This window comes from Lissotriton helveticus, chromosome 12 (assembly GCF_964261635.1).
Source record: "Lissotriton helveticus chromosome 12, aLisHel1.1, whole genome shotgun sequence".
Lineage (NCBI taxonomy): Eukaryota > Metazoa > Chordata > Amphibia > Caudata > Salamandridae > Lissotriton > Lissotriton helveticus.
This window is the reverse complement of record NC_136073.1, coordinates 32,602,843-32,619,826: the sequence shown is the minus strand read 5'-3', so window position 1 is coordinate 32,619,826 and position 16,984 is coordinate 32,602,843.

Below are 16,984 nucleotides of genomic sequence, written 5' to 3'. Positions count from 1 at the left end.
GCATTGACGCATATCTCTCCTTCATTTAAGTTGGAGGAAAACGCACAGGTTAGGCTGTCCCTACCCTGCTCTAGATGGTATCCCTACTTAACCAAGTCCCAACCTAACAAAGGTGTCAGCAGTGAATGACCCCCAAGGGAAGTCACTCACTCTAAGTCTCTTGGTGAAAACCTATAGTTCTCCAGTCATGACCCCTCTCTGCCTACCCATCCGCTCTCTAAAGGGTCCTCAGGTATCTGCTCTAACTCCACCCAGGGGTGCTGTCCCTAATACAAAACAGTCAACAACATTTGAGACGCCCCTTGCGAGACGCCCCTCACGTGGTGTAGCTTCTGGCTTTTTCCATGATGCTTTGTATTGGGCCTCATACGTTAGAGTTGACCTTGCTTCTCAGACTCTTCTCCGGCCCGCTGATACCCCTTAAACATTCCGGAACCCTCCTCCATGTCTGGGCCGTCTACTGAACAGACCTCTATTCATTCATTTATAATTGGATCCCCCCTTTTCCTTTGCAGACAGATATCTGCAGCCAAGAACCCAACTCTCATAGACTTCCAAAAAGGCTTGCAACATTTCTCAGCCCAGACATGTACGTGTAAATCAATGTTAAAACATTTCAGGCCTACAATATTTCTCATCATGATTATAGCATTCAACTTCTTCATTAATTAAAGCATGTTAATACTCTTATTCTATTATTCAGTAAACATCTCTATAAATCATGGCCCATTTAATGCAATGACCAAAACATTAATACAATCTGTGTCGTGAAAAGAAACACCTTCCCTTTTAGCTCTGGCCCTGAGGCCTACCACATTCTGCGTTTAACCACATACCATCTTACATTTTAACAGCTACACGACATGGATTCAGAAATAATCACATCTACTAAAATCATATAGTGTCACACATTTCTGTATTAGTTCCACTTCTACTTAAATCTCTACATTAGCTATACATTCAGAATATAATTACAGATACTATTAGCACTCATGGCATTTCTCCTCATGATTTGTGCTTACTACAGGTAAGTGTGATGTACTCATACATTTAGGTCAGTTTGCGCTCTCTCAGTTCCCCCCTTTGATGACCTCTCGGGGTCATCACTAACATTTAAACTGCAGTTATTGCTGGCATGATTTGTCTCTGCGCTTCCAGAGCCCTCAGGCTCCTGTACTGATTATCTTGTATGGCAGCCAATCTCTGCAGCTGTTCTCTTTGGGCCCTTTCTGACCTTCTTGCTCTGTACCATTTGAATACCCTCACCAATCCCCACAATATAATCCCACAGATCAATATTATGATGATAGGTTTTAGTATATACCACACAAAGCTTTTGCCTATGGTGGAAATCCACCCTCCAACTTCACTCATTCCGTGGCCCACCTTTTCCCAGACATTTTCTCTACTCAAGTCTTCGATCTCCTTGTGAATATTAGTTATGTTCCTAATAACTTTCTCAAGGGGCTTCGAATCGTCTGGAATGTAAGTACAACATTCCTGGACCTTCAAAGCCTTACAGACTCCGCCCTCTTTTGCTAGTAGGACATCTAACGCAAGACGGTTCTGAAGAACCATAGCCCTTATCGATTGCATCTCTCCTTCTACCAGCATTAAGGACTGAGCAGTGCTGGCAGACAACCTGTCGACAACTGTTGCCAGTCGTCTAATTTTAACATCATTAAGGATTACTCCCAAAAGAGGGAACATAGCTCCAAAGACATCTCCAACCATTTCTGCATCTCCTATATCTCTCCTTCCCCTCGATGATGTCTTGCCCTCAATGATCACTAAGTCTTGTGCATGATATATTTTGGGGAAGACAATTGCTAAGTAACATGATCCATACCAATTGTCAGGTAGTCTCACGTAGGCATTTCTTCCACATACAAAATACACATTTGGAATCACTTGCATTCCCTTCAGGAAATCCTTAGTATAGTACTCTATATTGAAAGCATGTTCACAGTCGACTTCTCCCACGTATACATTTTCATAATACGTTTTGGCTCGGTGAAGACATAGCTTTCCTCTCTGCGTCTTATCTAAAGCTATTGGACCACTACTACCCTTTCTCTTGTGTGCCTTCTCTTCCTCGGTCCAATCTGTTTTCCATTGTCCTGATTTTTTCAAAATCTTTTGCCTCCTGTAACGATCATCCACCTGCCCTATGAACTTCTTCTCGACTTCTGACACCTTGCATGTCAGGTTATTTCTACGGGCATGTGAAGTATCTAAGGTAATCCAAGGAATGAAGAACTTGGCCAATCTGTCTTCACTCTTCCAGTAATCCCATTTGTTCATCTGCTTATAATTTGGGACTTCTGGCAACACTGAATCATAATTGGAGAAATAGTATTCAAAACTATCTCTCTCATAAAATATACTAAGCAATAAGCTACATGTAATGCCATATGTCAGCGGGAGGTGATGATATCGAATGCCTTCATCTACAGACGCCGGCAACTGCATGCAGACGTAACAATCCTTAACCTCCATGGCATCCACGTATTCATATAAGAGTTTAGCATAAGCATTTGACCTAAAGTCTCCTTGGGACTCATCTACGTGTAACCTGCGGGCTTCTGCAGCTAATAACGCTTTCTCTTGAGTGTTTTCCCTTTTCTCACCAGCAACAGTAGGTGTAAGCGTTTCTACAGAATTCACATCAGTTACCTTTGCCTCTTCCTCATGTCCCTTTACATAAGAAATTGTTACCACTAAAGCTATTAATATTATCACTCCTACTATTAGTGTACCTATTATACATTTAGCTCTGCGGTTCTGGGTGCCGGCTTCCATTTCGTCAGACAATATGGCTCTCTTTTATCTTGGCAAAAGTTCTTTTCTTCTCGTTCCTTTACAGTCTCTTTTTAATCCTTTTATCTTTAGAATCCATACAACTGGAAGCTGACAACCTTTTTCGCAAAAGTCCTTTAACAGTTCAATAAAGACAACCCTAGCCCTTCTCCATCAACTCAAGGGAAGTTCCCTAATATTCTCTGCTTCCTGGGCGCTAGGTAATCTTCTTTTTCTGCTTGCTTTATTTACAAAGTCCTTTAACAGTCTACTATCAGGTTTGTGCCTGTAGCTTCAATAGCATAGTTCAGTATTTCCAAACGAAGATTGTGCTCTTCATGTGCTGTTATCGTTGTACCAAAGTCGGGGAATTGCAATTCTGAAAGAAACATGTGTTTTAACTTGCTGAGGCGGGGAGGTCTGGGGAGCATGAATGTTAGTGACCCTTCTTGTTCGACTCCGGGTACCAACAGTCGTATTTCCACGGTGACAATGGGCTCAGAACTGGACACCACCACCGCTCGGATCCTCCCTGTCTCCGGTTTCACAGACATTTGTCGCCAGATATGTCCACTCAGGTGTGGAGTATCTTCTGTTAGGCACACGCACTCTTCTTGACCTTCTTCGGTCCGGTGCTTCAGCGCCCTGAGCACCTTCTTCCGGGTCTGAGTCTTCTGATATCGGAGGAAGGGTTACCTCTGGAGTTGACCTCAGGCTAGAGCTCCTTCTTTGCGGCCAATTAGCTTCTCCACGTGCCCTTCTACTCCTTCTCCTTCTTGTCTGTTCTCGCTCTCTGTCAGACCTGTCAGTGTCTGACTCGTACTCCCAGCTACTTTCTCCTTCTGTAGCGTCTTCCGTTTCGCTGTTGTACTGACCGTCCTCAGCTTGGTCAGACTCGTTCCCTGCTTCCGCTGGCACCTCTACAGCTTGGCTAGCCCCCTCTATGGCTTCTCGGTCCTCTTCTGGACGTCTATCCGAGAGAGGAGCTGTTTCTTCCCGAGGTGCTGGAACCCTTCGCGTATGTGACGCGTGGATCCAATTGGGCAGGCCTCCCACCTTCACAGCTGTGTTCGTGATCAGGATGATCTGGAAGGGCCCACGCCAACGAATATCCAAGCAGCTTCTTCTCACATGTTTTTTCACCAGGACCCAGTCCCCAGGGTACAGGTCATGGCACGGGCCCTGGCACGATGGAACCTCGGCAGCCTGCACCTGAAGGGACACAGAACGAATGGCGTCAGACAGCCCCTTACAATAGTCCAGGATCATATCATCTGTGATATTTAACAGTGCAGTAGTTGGGACAGATGGCAGCCTCATTGCTCTCCCCATTAACACCTCATGTGGTGATAACCCCGTTCTTCTGTCTGGGGTACTACGAAGGCTCATGAGAACCAATGGCAGGGCGTCAGGCCAACTCAGGGTCGTTGAGGAACAAACTTTGGCTATTCTGGCCTTGATCGTGCCATTGATCTGCTCCACAATTCCTGAGGCTTCTGGTCGGTAACTGCAATGCAACTTCTGATCGATATTCAGAGCTGCACAAATCATTTTCACAAGCTCGCTGTTAAAATGTGTTCCCCTATCTGATTCCAAAAAGGCCGGCACCCCGAAGCGCGGAATGAGTTCCCTAAGCAGTAACTTGGCCACTGTGAGGGTGTCGCACCTACGTGTAGGGTATGCCTCAACCCATCTGGAGAACACACAAACAACCACCAGGACATAGCGGAGGCGGTTGCACCTTGGCATTTCAATGAAATCTATCTGCATTCTATTGAATGGACCTCCAGACCTTCCTATGTGGCTCAGTGCAACTGGTGTTCTTTTTCCTACGTTCAGCTGCTGGCAGGTCACACAACGCTGGCACACTGCTTCTGCTGCTATTCTAAACTTAGGATTGTACCAAGTCTGTCTAAACACTCTCAGCATAGCATCTCTCCCTAAGTGTACGGGACCATGTATGAGTCTAGCCATTGGACTCACCATCTCATTGGGCAACACTGCTCTGCCGTCTGCTGAGACCCAAAAATGGGACTCACCCATTACACATCCTGCCTTTTCCCATGTTTCTTTTTCAATATCAGGAGCATTTTCTTGCATGTTTGACAGTTCATCCCAAGTATCAACAGTTTCCAGTATCATGGCTAATTCAGTCCTTACATTTATTCCACCCACTTCCACCTCTGTGAAAGAGTACCCTTGTTCCGCGCAATACCGCGCAACTTCATCAGCATATCTATTGCCTTTCGAAACGAAGTCCTCATTTCTGGTATGTGCGGTGCACTTTACAACTGCGATACCTGCTGGGCATTGCAACGCCTCTAACAACAGGCGCACAAACTCTCCATTGCGAATGGGAGAGCCTGAAGAGGTCATGAACCCTCTTTGAGACCATAACTGCCCGTAATCATGAACTACCCCATAACCATATTGGCTGTCGGTGTATATGGTGACTCGAATTTGATTGCTGGCCAAGCACGCACGTGTCAAGGCAACAATCTCGGCTACCTGAGCGGAGTGTACTCCTTCCAGGCACCCAGCTTCCACAACTCCAGCAATTGTACAAACAGCATAAGCTGCTCTCAACTGCCCAACTTCGTCTCTTACACATGAGCCATCGACAAAGAAAATTTCATCTGGGTCAGTCAGTGGCTCATCTACGATGTCGGGTCTGGGTTTGGTGCATAGTTCAGTCACATCGAGGCAGTCATGGTCTGTACATTCATCATCATCCTCGATATCATTTGGGAGTGGCATCAAGGTAGCAGGGTTCAAAACAGAGCATCTCTTGAGGGTCACATTCTCTGCAGCAAGAATAACTTGCTCATATCGCGTGAGCCTGCTGTTGGTCAGATGCTGTGTTTTGGTCCTGGTCATCAACAGTTCAACAGAATGGGGCACGCACACCTCTAACGGGTGCCCCATGACGATATTTTCACATCTCTCAATGCTGACACCCGTTGCAGCAACGGATTTGAGACATCCGGGCAACGCTGCGGCTACTGGGTCTAAAGTAGCCGAGAAATAAGCAACTGGTCTACGGGCATTCCCATGGATTTGGACTAACACAGACAACGCGCAACCTTCTCTCTCACAACAGTAAAGAAAAAATGGTTTATTGTAATCAGGCATTCCCAATGCCGGAGCACGACACAGGTCCTCTCGCAGCTGTAGGAATGCCATCAAACAGTCTTTGTCCCATGGTACCGGATCGCTCACCTCCTTGTGCGTCAGTTTTTGCAAGGGCTTTGCTTTCAGTGAAAAGTTCACGATCCACTGTCGGCAATAACCCACCATCCCTAGGAACATCCTGACCTCTCTCTGTGTCTTAGGCGCATTCATTTTCATGATCGCCTCTATCCTGTCTGGTGACACCTTTCGTTTGCCTTTCTCTATTCTGTGTCCCAAGTACTGCACTTCTGTCAGGCAGTACTGCAATTTTCCCGGGGACACCTTGTGCCCATTGGCAGCTAGGTGATTTAACAAAGCAATGGAGTCCTCCCTGCAAGCTTCTTCTGTTTCTGACGCCACGAGGAGGTCGTCTATGTACTGGACCAGAACTGACTTCTGGGGCAGCACTAGACTTTCAAGATTTTTCTTCAAAAGCTGGTTAAAGATCGATGGGCTCTCTGTATACCCCTGAGGGATACGACACCATGTTAGGACGCGATTTTCCAGCTTAAATGCGAAAAGAAAATGGCTTTCTTCGTCCAGAGGGATCGAAAAGAAAGCCTGACAAAGATCGATCACAGTGAACCACTCAGCTTGGAATGGAATCTGAAACAGTATCACTGATGGATTCGGTACCACTGGACAACACGAAACGACTATGTTATTAATCTTTCGAAGGTCCTGCACTATCCGAAATTTCCCATTTGGTTTCTGCAGACCCATAATCGGGGAGTTGCATGGACTACCCACGATTTCTTTCAGTATTCCCTGTTTAATCATGGACTCGATCACGGGTTTTATGCCTGCAATCGTTTCTGGAGTCAATTTATATTGGGGTGTTCTTGGGAACTCAGCATGCGGTTTCACTACAATTTTCACTGGGTCCACCCCTTTGACCAATCCAATCTCTTCCCCAGTGAAATCCCATACTTCTGGTGCCACTGTCTCTCTCAAGTCCCAGGGGAGCTCATCTACTGTCAAAGTAGGGTACAGCTCCACGCATATTCTTGAGTTTGCAACTTTGAAATCTGCGTCATCATCATTGGTCAATACCTCCACTCCCTGAGGTGTACAGTATATAGTACAATTCAATTTACACAACAGGTCTCTCCCTAGCAGACACACAGGACTTGAATCGCAAACCACAAACTGGTGCTCATCGCTGTACTTCCCTATTTTCACCTGTACCGGTTCTGTCAATTGGCTGGTTATTCTCCTGTTTGCGACCCCCACCACCTGTATGGTCTCTCCAGACATGGGCAGGTCTGGAACTGCAGCTGATCTGATCGTGGATCTAGTGGCTCCTGTGTCCACCAGAAATGTCGTAGGGCACCCTGCTACTTCTGCTTCCACATAGGGTCCCCTCTGGTCCACCTCCAAGGCTGCCCCGAGGGTGCAGTCTTCTCTTTCCACTCTCTGTCCGGTTAATGGGTCCACATAATAGCACTCTTCCCCTTCTACAAACAGGGGCATTTGTCTATAGGTCTTACCCATAGTCCCTACTCGAGGAGGTTGCGGGAACTGGGCTCGGGGAGGAGCCCCCCCCCCTTTGAGCACCTTTCCTTGGTATGGCGTCACCCCTCTTGTAGGCGCGCTCTGGACCTCTTCCTCCTCTATCTCTTGTTCTCCTATCTCTACATTGTAGGGACACTCGCGTTTCCAATGCCCCACCTCGTTACACTGGTGGCACCTAGTCGTTTTCTTCAATGCAGCTATATCTATTCTGGGTCTAAAGGTGGAACTCTCCTCATTGCCCTTGTTCTGACTGTACTGCTTCTTTCCTCCTGTACCTGTTCCTTGCTGCTGTTGCTGTTGTCCCCCCTTCCCTGCTGCCTGCATCTGTACCACCATCAACTTTTCTTTTAGTTTCTTAGCCTTGGAGTCTATCTCATCACAGCAGTACCTGGCATATCTCAGTATTTCGTCTAGGGGTTTACTTTGCCAACAAATCGAGTGTTGCTGAATCATTAAACTAATATCCGGTCTCAGTCCCAGGACGAACTTGGACACAAATTGCCCTATGTCTTTTGGATCCATTACATCCAAGCCGCTATACTGTTTAAACGCCTTCAGCAATCTCTCGTAATATTCGTGGACTGTCTCTTTGGGTTCCTGTCTTGTTCGGTCTATTCTGACCCAATCTATGTCTTGCATTGGCACTTTCTCTTTCAGCCAAGTCATCACTCTCTCGAATTTTGCCATCACAATCTCGGACGGCCCATTAGTCTTAGCATCTCTCTCTGGCTCCGTTGTGGGCCACTCAGCGCTAACCTTGCATGCTGTCCACAGATCTCCTGGTACTACAATGTCAAACAGCGTGTTCAGATCTATCCATAGGACCTTTGAGATTTTTACAAATCTCTCCACTTGCTTGTACCACTCCACTGGGTTTTCCCGCAATTTGGGGAAAGAGGTGGTAAAAGCAGCTAAATCTCCCCTACTCCAAGGGACATGTACATAGTTCCCATTTGCGACTTCACGCAAAGGGTAAGCTTCTATTCCCTGCTGTCCTCCTGGTGTCATACCAAGCGTGCTTCTCCTGCCGGTCCCTTTCTTGGACCACCTCTCTTCCCACTTATCTAGTGCCCTCCATGTCCTTATTCCAGCGATCAGTTCCCTTATGTGCGTTTTCAGCCCAATCGTTCTCCTCTCATCTAGGTCTCGATCTGTATAATGTAGCCTGTGGTTACCCTGTAATGCTTTGGTTCTTGACAAGTCCACCATATATTTGCCTGCTAGTTCGACTAACTTCTCATGGACTGCTCTCGCTTTTCGAGTAATGTCCTTTGCCATATACAGTATTTCATCCTGTTCATACATTTCCATTCTTTCTAAAGGCAGGGTACCATCTACCATATCATCCAGGTCTGACCTTAAACTGGCGACATCGAGTCTCTTGGCTTTTATCTCAGCTCGCAATATGTCTTTCGAAGGGGGCTCACTGGTCTCCCTACCATCCCAACTTCGAGCTCTACGTTTGGGCTCGGGAGAGTTAATGGGTGCCCTCCCTTGCTCCCATCTCTCCAGGTCCCATGCTCGGCCATCCGATCTTGGAAGGTGATGGAACACGGGCCTGTTACCCCTACTCTTGCTCTGCCCACTCTCTTCTTCTTCTCTCCTCTCACCGCACACCTCTCTGTTATTTTCCCTCTGGTCGCTACTCTCCCTTTGCCTAGTATCTCTCAGTATCTGATACGATCCTTCCTGATTCCCCATATTCCCTGGGCTGCGCTCATTTCCGTCATCACAGGGACTATGGTGCGACCTCTCACAACTCCCATTCAGTTCTCTGGTGCCGGGCACACAGTGTGGACACTTAAAGCTGTTTCTGTACTCTTGCGCTCTCCTCTCCCCTTCACTGAGTATTGGGCGCGCCACCCCTCCACTCCCGGGGCCCCCGTTTTCCAGGTCTGTTCTATCTCCTCTCCGGGCCCAATGGGTGACTCCCCTACTATCTCTCTCTCTACAGTCCCACTCCGGGCTGCTCTCCCCAGCCCCGCAGTGAGTCCGAGCTCGGCTGTCCTGACTTTCCCTTTCAGCTTCCGCAGCTATGATGCTCTTTTGAGCCTCCACTGCCTCATCCCACTGCTTCATGTACTCATTTAGCTCTTGAAAGGATTTTCGTCCAGATCCCCTCAGATCCACTGGCCATCTAGGGCCCCCAGGATCTCCTCCTGGGTCCCCTGCTGTGTGCATCGGGGTGCTCCACTCTCTCGGTATCGGCATCTGACTTGGGGAATTGATCGTATCGTTCCTCCTTGCCTTCTCTGCTCTTTCTCTGTCCTTCCGTACCCGTTCTTCCCCTCTTGCTCTTTCTTGGTCATATATCGATATTATAGGACCTATGGTAACAGGTACCTGTAGTGCATCTGGTAATCTGTAGGATGTGGCGCACTCCGTTTCCGGCGCTCTTTGTACCACAAACCTCCCGACTACCTGTTGCACCTGACTAGGCTGGGACAGCTCTTTCTTTGCCTCAGGATCCCACTCTGAACTGGGAAGCGGTCTATGCTCTCCTGCATTGCCCCCCTTTCCTCCTTCAGTATTCTCGACCTCTCCCCCTGCTCTATTATACGGGGGTGGCCTGTCTGTCAGTAATCTGTTTATCAGGCTGTCCTCTGTTTCGCTCTCATCATCTTCTTCTAGGGGGCTTTTATTTACGGGCACCTCTAACACTGGGTACAGTTTATTTACTTCCATGTTATGCACTCTCCATCTTTTAGCATCCGCATCCCACCTGGCATCCTGCACTGCCCTTACCGATCGTTTCACCCTTTCTTGTCGTCTGTTCATATTCTTTTCATGCGCTGCCCTAATCCATGCATCAAGAGCTTCAAACTGGGTCGGTCTAGGCAAGGGTCTCATTGAGGTCATGACTGATTTTAATCGATGTAACACCTCTAATCTGAACGTCCCGTACTTCGGGAACGTCAGTTCCTCATTTCCTTCAGTAATCTTACTCCACTCTGATATCCAAAGGATCGTATGCAGCCCAACATTCACTGCCATGTAACGAGCTGGCGTACCCTCCGGCGGGGCTTCTTCCCCTTCATACGATCCCCTCTTCTCTTTTTTAAACACCGCTCTCAGCCATTTAAAACACTTCATAATTATGCGCACAATATCCAGCCTCGCTACTCTGTTTACTTCCTGATGACAATCCACCAATCCTGTCGCGGCTTTGCTAACTTGGCCTATCGCAGCGCGGTCTTTCTCCGGTCGGCCAATCACGTCGCGACCCTTTCTGACGTCTTTTCTAGCTGGCCTATCACGGCGCGGTCTTTCTTCGGTCGGCCAATCACGTCGCGACACTTTCTGACGTCACTTTTCTCCGCTTCGCAGCAGCACCCCTCCTTTCTCAACTCGTCTCCCGGTTATGCATGCGTCCCATTCATACACCGAAAAATGACTACTTCCGACCAAGCGGTCACTTCTCTCGACTGTACGTCCACAGTCTATATGTAATTGTCAACACAACTGACGAAATGTCTATCGTCTCTCTGATAGGTTGCTTACACACACAGTAACTTCCGACCAGCGTCCGTTACTCACGCACTCACTCTTACGGTCCCCCTATCTCGGTCTTTCGGGTGATCAATGGTACCTCATGACCCCCTTCACACTAGTTGACAATTACTCTGGGTGTCCGATACACCCGAACCACCTAAGCTCTCCTTGAACTTAAGATTTCCACCGGTTGCGCGCGCTCACAACCTGTTCCACAGTCACTCTACAGACATTCAACTCCGCCAGACATTACAACATAGATACAATACAAAACACCGCAATCTAACACGCATAACCCTTTATACTCACTCTCGACCGATACTGCTGCTTTTTCTGTCTCACGTCATCCGGATCTTCTTCAGCGGGCGGTTCTTCCGATCATCGATCTCTAGGGGCCTTGGGGTAAGCTAACCTGGCCTAGGTCACCGTCCTCAAGAAGGCAACCATCCTCTATAGCTACCAACTGGAAGGGCGAGATTTTGATCGATACTTTACCACTATTGATCTAAACCTCGATCTGGTCGACTGAACCTTTGTTGCCTGTCTTTGAGGAAAGAAAGTGCACCTCTCTGCAAGTTAGTTCACCCAATAAAGGACTCTGCTCCCAAAGATCACAAACAACTTCTAGCTTTCAAAAGTTTATTGTAAGGATATGATAAGTTGCAAATACAGGCATCTCAGAATGAGATTCACGAGATACACAGGTCCAATTACATACATGTGCTCTCGGAAAGCCCTCAGACGAGCAACGGAAATCACTAACACAAGTTCTAAGAATAATAAAGCTATCAGCATTGACGCATATCTCTCCTTCATTTAAGTTGGAGGAAAACGCACAGGTTAGGCTGTCCCTACCCTGCTCTAGATGGTATCCCTACTTAACCAAGTCCCAACCTAACAAAGGTGTCAGCAGTGAATGACCCCCAAGGGAAGTCACTCACTCTAAGTCTCTTGGTGAAAACCTATAGTTCTCCAGTCATGACCCCTCTCTGCCTACCCATCCGCTCTCTAAAGGGTCCTCAGGTATCTGCTCTAACTCCACCCAGGGGTGCTGTCCCTAATACAAAACAGTCAACAACATTTGAGACGCCCCTTGCGAGACGCCCCTCACGTGGTGTAGCTTCTGGCTTTTTCCATGATGCTTTGTATTGGGCCTCATACGTTAGAGTTGACCTTGCTTCTCAGACTCTTCTCCGGCCCGCTGATACCCCTTAAACATTCCGGAACCCTCCTCCATGTCTGGGCCGTCTACTGAACAGACCTCTATTCATTCATTTATAATTGGATCCCCCCTTTTCCTTTGCAGACAGATATCTGCAGCCAAGAACCCAACTCTCATAGACTTCCAAAAAGGCTTGCAACATTTCTCAGCCCAGACATGTACGTGTAAATCAATGTTAAAACATTTCAGGCCTACAATATTTCTCATCATGATTATAGCATTCAACTTCTTCATTAATTAAAGCATGTTAATACTCTTATTCTATTATTCAGTAAACATCTCTATAAATCATGGCCCATTTAATGCAATGACCAAAACATTAATACAATCTGTGTCGTGAAAAGAAACACCTTCCCTTTTAGCTCTGGCCCTGAGGCCTACCACATTCTGCGTTTAACCACATACCATCTTACATTTTAACAGCTACACGACATGGATTCAGAAATAATCACATCTACTAAAATCATATAGTGTCACACATTTCTGTATTAGTTCCACTTCTACTTAAATCTCTACATTAGCTATACATTCAGAATATAATTACAGATACTATTAGCACTCATGGCATTTCTCCTCATGATTTGTGCTTACTACAGGTAAGTGTGATGTACTCATACATTTAGGTCAGTTTGCGCTCTCTCAGCTATTTAAGTAGATTATGCATTACTTTACTAGATCCTGACAAATTGCCATTGACCTATCTCAAGGCAGGAGGGGCAAGAAACATGTTAACCGAGTGATGAACTTTGGGCCATAATTTCCCCAAGAGTTCCATTTGTTTTTAACAGGACTTCCAACCAAATATAAAGGGCTTTTGGATGCCTTTGGTTAATTTTAATGACTTAGGGCCAGATGTAGGAGCCTAAATACCGGTCGGTAACGGCCGATTTCGGCCGTTACCGACCGGCATTTAAGAATCGGCATGTAGGGGCATTTATTTTACAGATTCGGTAAATTTACCGAATTGGTAAATTTACCGAATCTGTAAAATACCGAATCGGTAATTTTACCGATTCGGTAAATCCAAATGTAGGTGGGACTCTTCTGAGTCCCAAAGGCCATACAGATTCGGTATTTTACCACCCAATTCAATTGGGTGGTAAAATACCGATTCCAGGTGTGCATGCACATGTGTGCGTGCACACCTATGCCATGTGACAGACAGACATGCCCTTAGGGCATGTCTGTGTGCCACATGGCACACATGCCTGTATTCGGGGTGCCAGAGGGTGTCAAAGTGACACCCCCTGCACCCTTGCAAAAATCGGTATTTACCGAATCGGTAAATACCGATTCGGTATTGCCCATTGATTCCTATGGGCTTCAAGGCCCGTAGGAATTAATGGGCAATACCGAATCGGTATTTACCGATTCGGTAAATACCGATCTTTACAGATTCGGTAATTCAATTACCGAATCTTCCTGCATCTCCTACCTTCATATTTACCGATTCATAAATACCGAATCGGTAAAATTCGGTATTTATGAATCGGTAAATAGGCTTTTCCTACCTCTGGCCCAAAGTCCAATCTTCTAAATGAATTTGCCTGATTACTAAATTTAGGGGCATCTACAGATGGATTCGCACTTTTCCAAACAGGTTAGCAACAAAATGATCTCTGGTACAGAGCGCCTTCAAGGGACCTGTTGGGCATTGCAGCGCCGCCCGACGAGGAGCACAACCCGGTGATGAAGCATGGCACCTCGGTGGGTGAAGGTCTGTGCATCCCAAGAGGTATGTTCTCCTTGGCCTAAGCGGTGTTTTTATTTTCATATTTTGACATATAAAGTAGGCCTTTTGTGAAGACAAATGATGGCCGCTGTGGATCTGAAGAGGCTTAGAATGCAATGGTTTTCTACGGCACTACAAAATGGCTGCCGGGAGAAAATGAAACTTTAACTGCAACTGTTATTTTGATTAGATCAGCTTTAGAGCTGATTAAATGGTATGGCATAGGGCTGTTCTCAACTTTTAGCACCCCTCTCTTCTCCCCACCGCCCCCCATTGTTGAAAGCCACGTCTCCACCTCCCTGTGTCCTGGGGGGTACCTGTCTGCTCCCCTTCCACTCACACCTGGAAGCTTTTCTGCTGCAATGCACTCCAGTCTCCATTTACTGATGCACCCGACTGCCTGGTGTGAGTTTCGCCTGCAGTCTATGCACTTTAAACCACTTACAGTGCCTGGTGCCCTGCAGAGAAGCTCTCGGGTCCTGCTTTTGCAATGATTGCCCCACCAACTCGCTGGTCTCCCACTTCTCTCTGCTGCCACAGCCTCCTCGAAGGGTTAAAACACATGATTGTCAACAACTGCCCGCACATAAGCCGCCACCCAAGCATAAGAGCAGGCGCATTTATGAGAAGAGCAGGAAATGCTGGGATAATAGATACTCAATAAACATAATGGAGTCCCCATCACACTCATTTAATATTCAATGTCCCTGAATCAAATGCTCTTAAATTAGGTATTAGGAGGTCGTTGCCCCAATCCAGATGGCCGCTACATTTACCTGCTTATGGTTTTACTCTTTGTAACCTGGTGCCTATTGTGACCCGACAGATAGGGCGACAGGACAGGAGGACACTAGGACCCTGTGGGTCATGAGGGAGGTGACCAGGTCACCGGACACCACATCCGGTTTGGGAAAGGAAGGACGGCAGACTGACCAGGATGGGCAGAGGGGAAGGACGGCAGCAGAGATAAAGAAATAAAGAACCTTTGAGCAACTAACCTGTGTCCCGAGTATGATATGCTACCTGGCGCCTGCTGCATAGACACGACAACTGGCGACGAATGCGGGATCAGAATCCAGCGTGCAGACATCGTGGTTGAAAACCAGGAGCCCACCCTGGATCGCGTCGTGGTCAAGAGGAAGAGGGAAGAGTGAAGCGCCATCCAAAAGTCAGCAGCGACGTGGGAGCCACCCCGACCGCCGCGAACGAAGAAGCAACGAATCTGGTAAGCGCCAGCAAAAAGAGCGCGAGCTTCGAAGAACTGAAAAGCCAGCGCGAGCTCTCGCGAGAGTCTCGGCGGCCATATTGGGGCCAGGCGCGAGAGCCAATAGGAACGAAGGATCAGCGCGGCGGCCATTTTGAAGTCAGGCTGCATTGTGATTGGCCGCGAAGTCCAGCGAGAAGACGGCAGCCATCTTAGAGTCAGGCTTTTAAGCCAATAGGAGCCAAGAACGAGTGCGGCGGCCATTTTGAGGCCAGGCACAGCGCGAAGAAGAAGAAAATTTGCCCGAAAAGCGAAGAAAATACCGGCAAACACAACAAAAGTGAGTGTAAAGACTGGATTACAGGAAAATGAAGAAATATAGAGCAAATAAGGACCGCTAAAAAGACAAAGAAGGGTGAAAGAATAGAGACAACAAAATACAATGATAAAGAAGAGAATAAACGGAAAAAGGACCAAGAAAGCCCAGAAGACGCTAAATAAGTAAAACAAAGAAAAAAAAAGAAGAAGAAAAGGGACAAAAGACCACAAAAGAGAAAAGAAGGCGAAGGCAAAAAGAAGTGAAAAGAAAGAAAAGAGACAGTAAAAAAGAGAATAAAGAAGGAAAAGACAGAGAAAAAACGAAATAACAAGAAAAGGAGGGACAAAGACCCCACAAAGACAAAAGTGAAGGAAAAGAAGAATCTAAAAGGAAAGAAACAAAAGGAATAAGAGAACAGCACACAAAGAAGCGACAGAACAAAAAGAGAAAAGAGCACAGGAACACACAAAGGCAAAAATGGCAGACCCAAAGCCCAGCACACAATACAGAAGGCCTCTGCCGTTCAACTTATCGGAGCCACAAATAGGAATCAGGTGGGAAAAGTGGATCAGACGGTTTGAAAGATATATGGAAGCGACAGATGTAACAGACGGAAAGAGATTAGGATTACTACTGAATTTAGCAGGGGATGACGTCGAGGAACTTCTGGTGACACTGCCTACCGAAGAAACAAAGACATATGAGAAATTAAAGAAATGTGTAACGGCCAAATTTGACCCACAACGGAATGTTGACTTCGAACGATATACATTCACTATTGCGTGCCAACAAGTCGACGAAACGCTAGATGACTTCGCAACAAGGCTGAGAAAACTGGTGACACATTGTGAGTTCTCCAAATTCGATAACGAACAAGCAATAAGGTTACGAATCATAGAAGGCTGTCGTGACACAGGTTTCAGGGCAAGAATACTAAAAGAACCAACCTCATTGGAAAACATCCTGTCACTAGCGAGAGCAGAGGCGAGAGCAACGGAACATGCCAAGGAAATGGAAAGAGGGAAGAACGTCAAAATCGAAAACGCACACCTCATGACAAACAAATATCGCACAGGCCGGTGGAAGAATGACTGGAGGGAACAAAAAGCGAGGAGACAACCTGAAGGAACATGCTACAGGTGCGGAATGGAATTTCCACACAGAGGCCCGTGCCCAGCGTTTGGCCAGATATGCAAAATATGTAATGGAAGAAATCACTACGCCAGTATGTGCCAAGGCGTACAATTCAGAGATGACAGAGGAAGAACAGGAAGACAACAAGAGTCGACAACAAGACACGTCAGGTATGTCGACAGAGAAAGGAGAAGTTCATCACGAGGGTCAGGCGAAGAAGAGGAAGAAGAGTAAGTGGAAAGACTATACCACATGTCGGAGGTTCACACAGAACTGAGTGGGGGAGACAAAAAAGGAGAAACAACACACCGTACAGGCAGAAGCACCCAGGAAAAGATGGACCTGGCAAAGATAGGAGTAGGAGCACATGAAGCGGAATTTGTACTGGACAGTGGT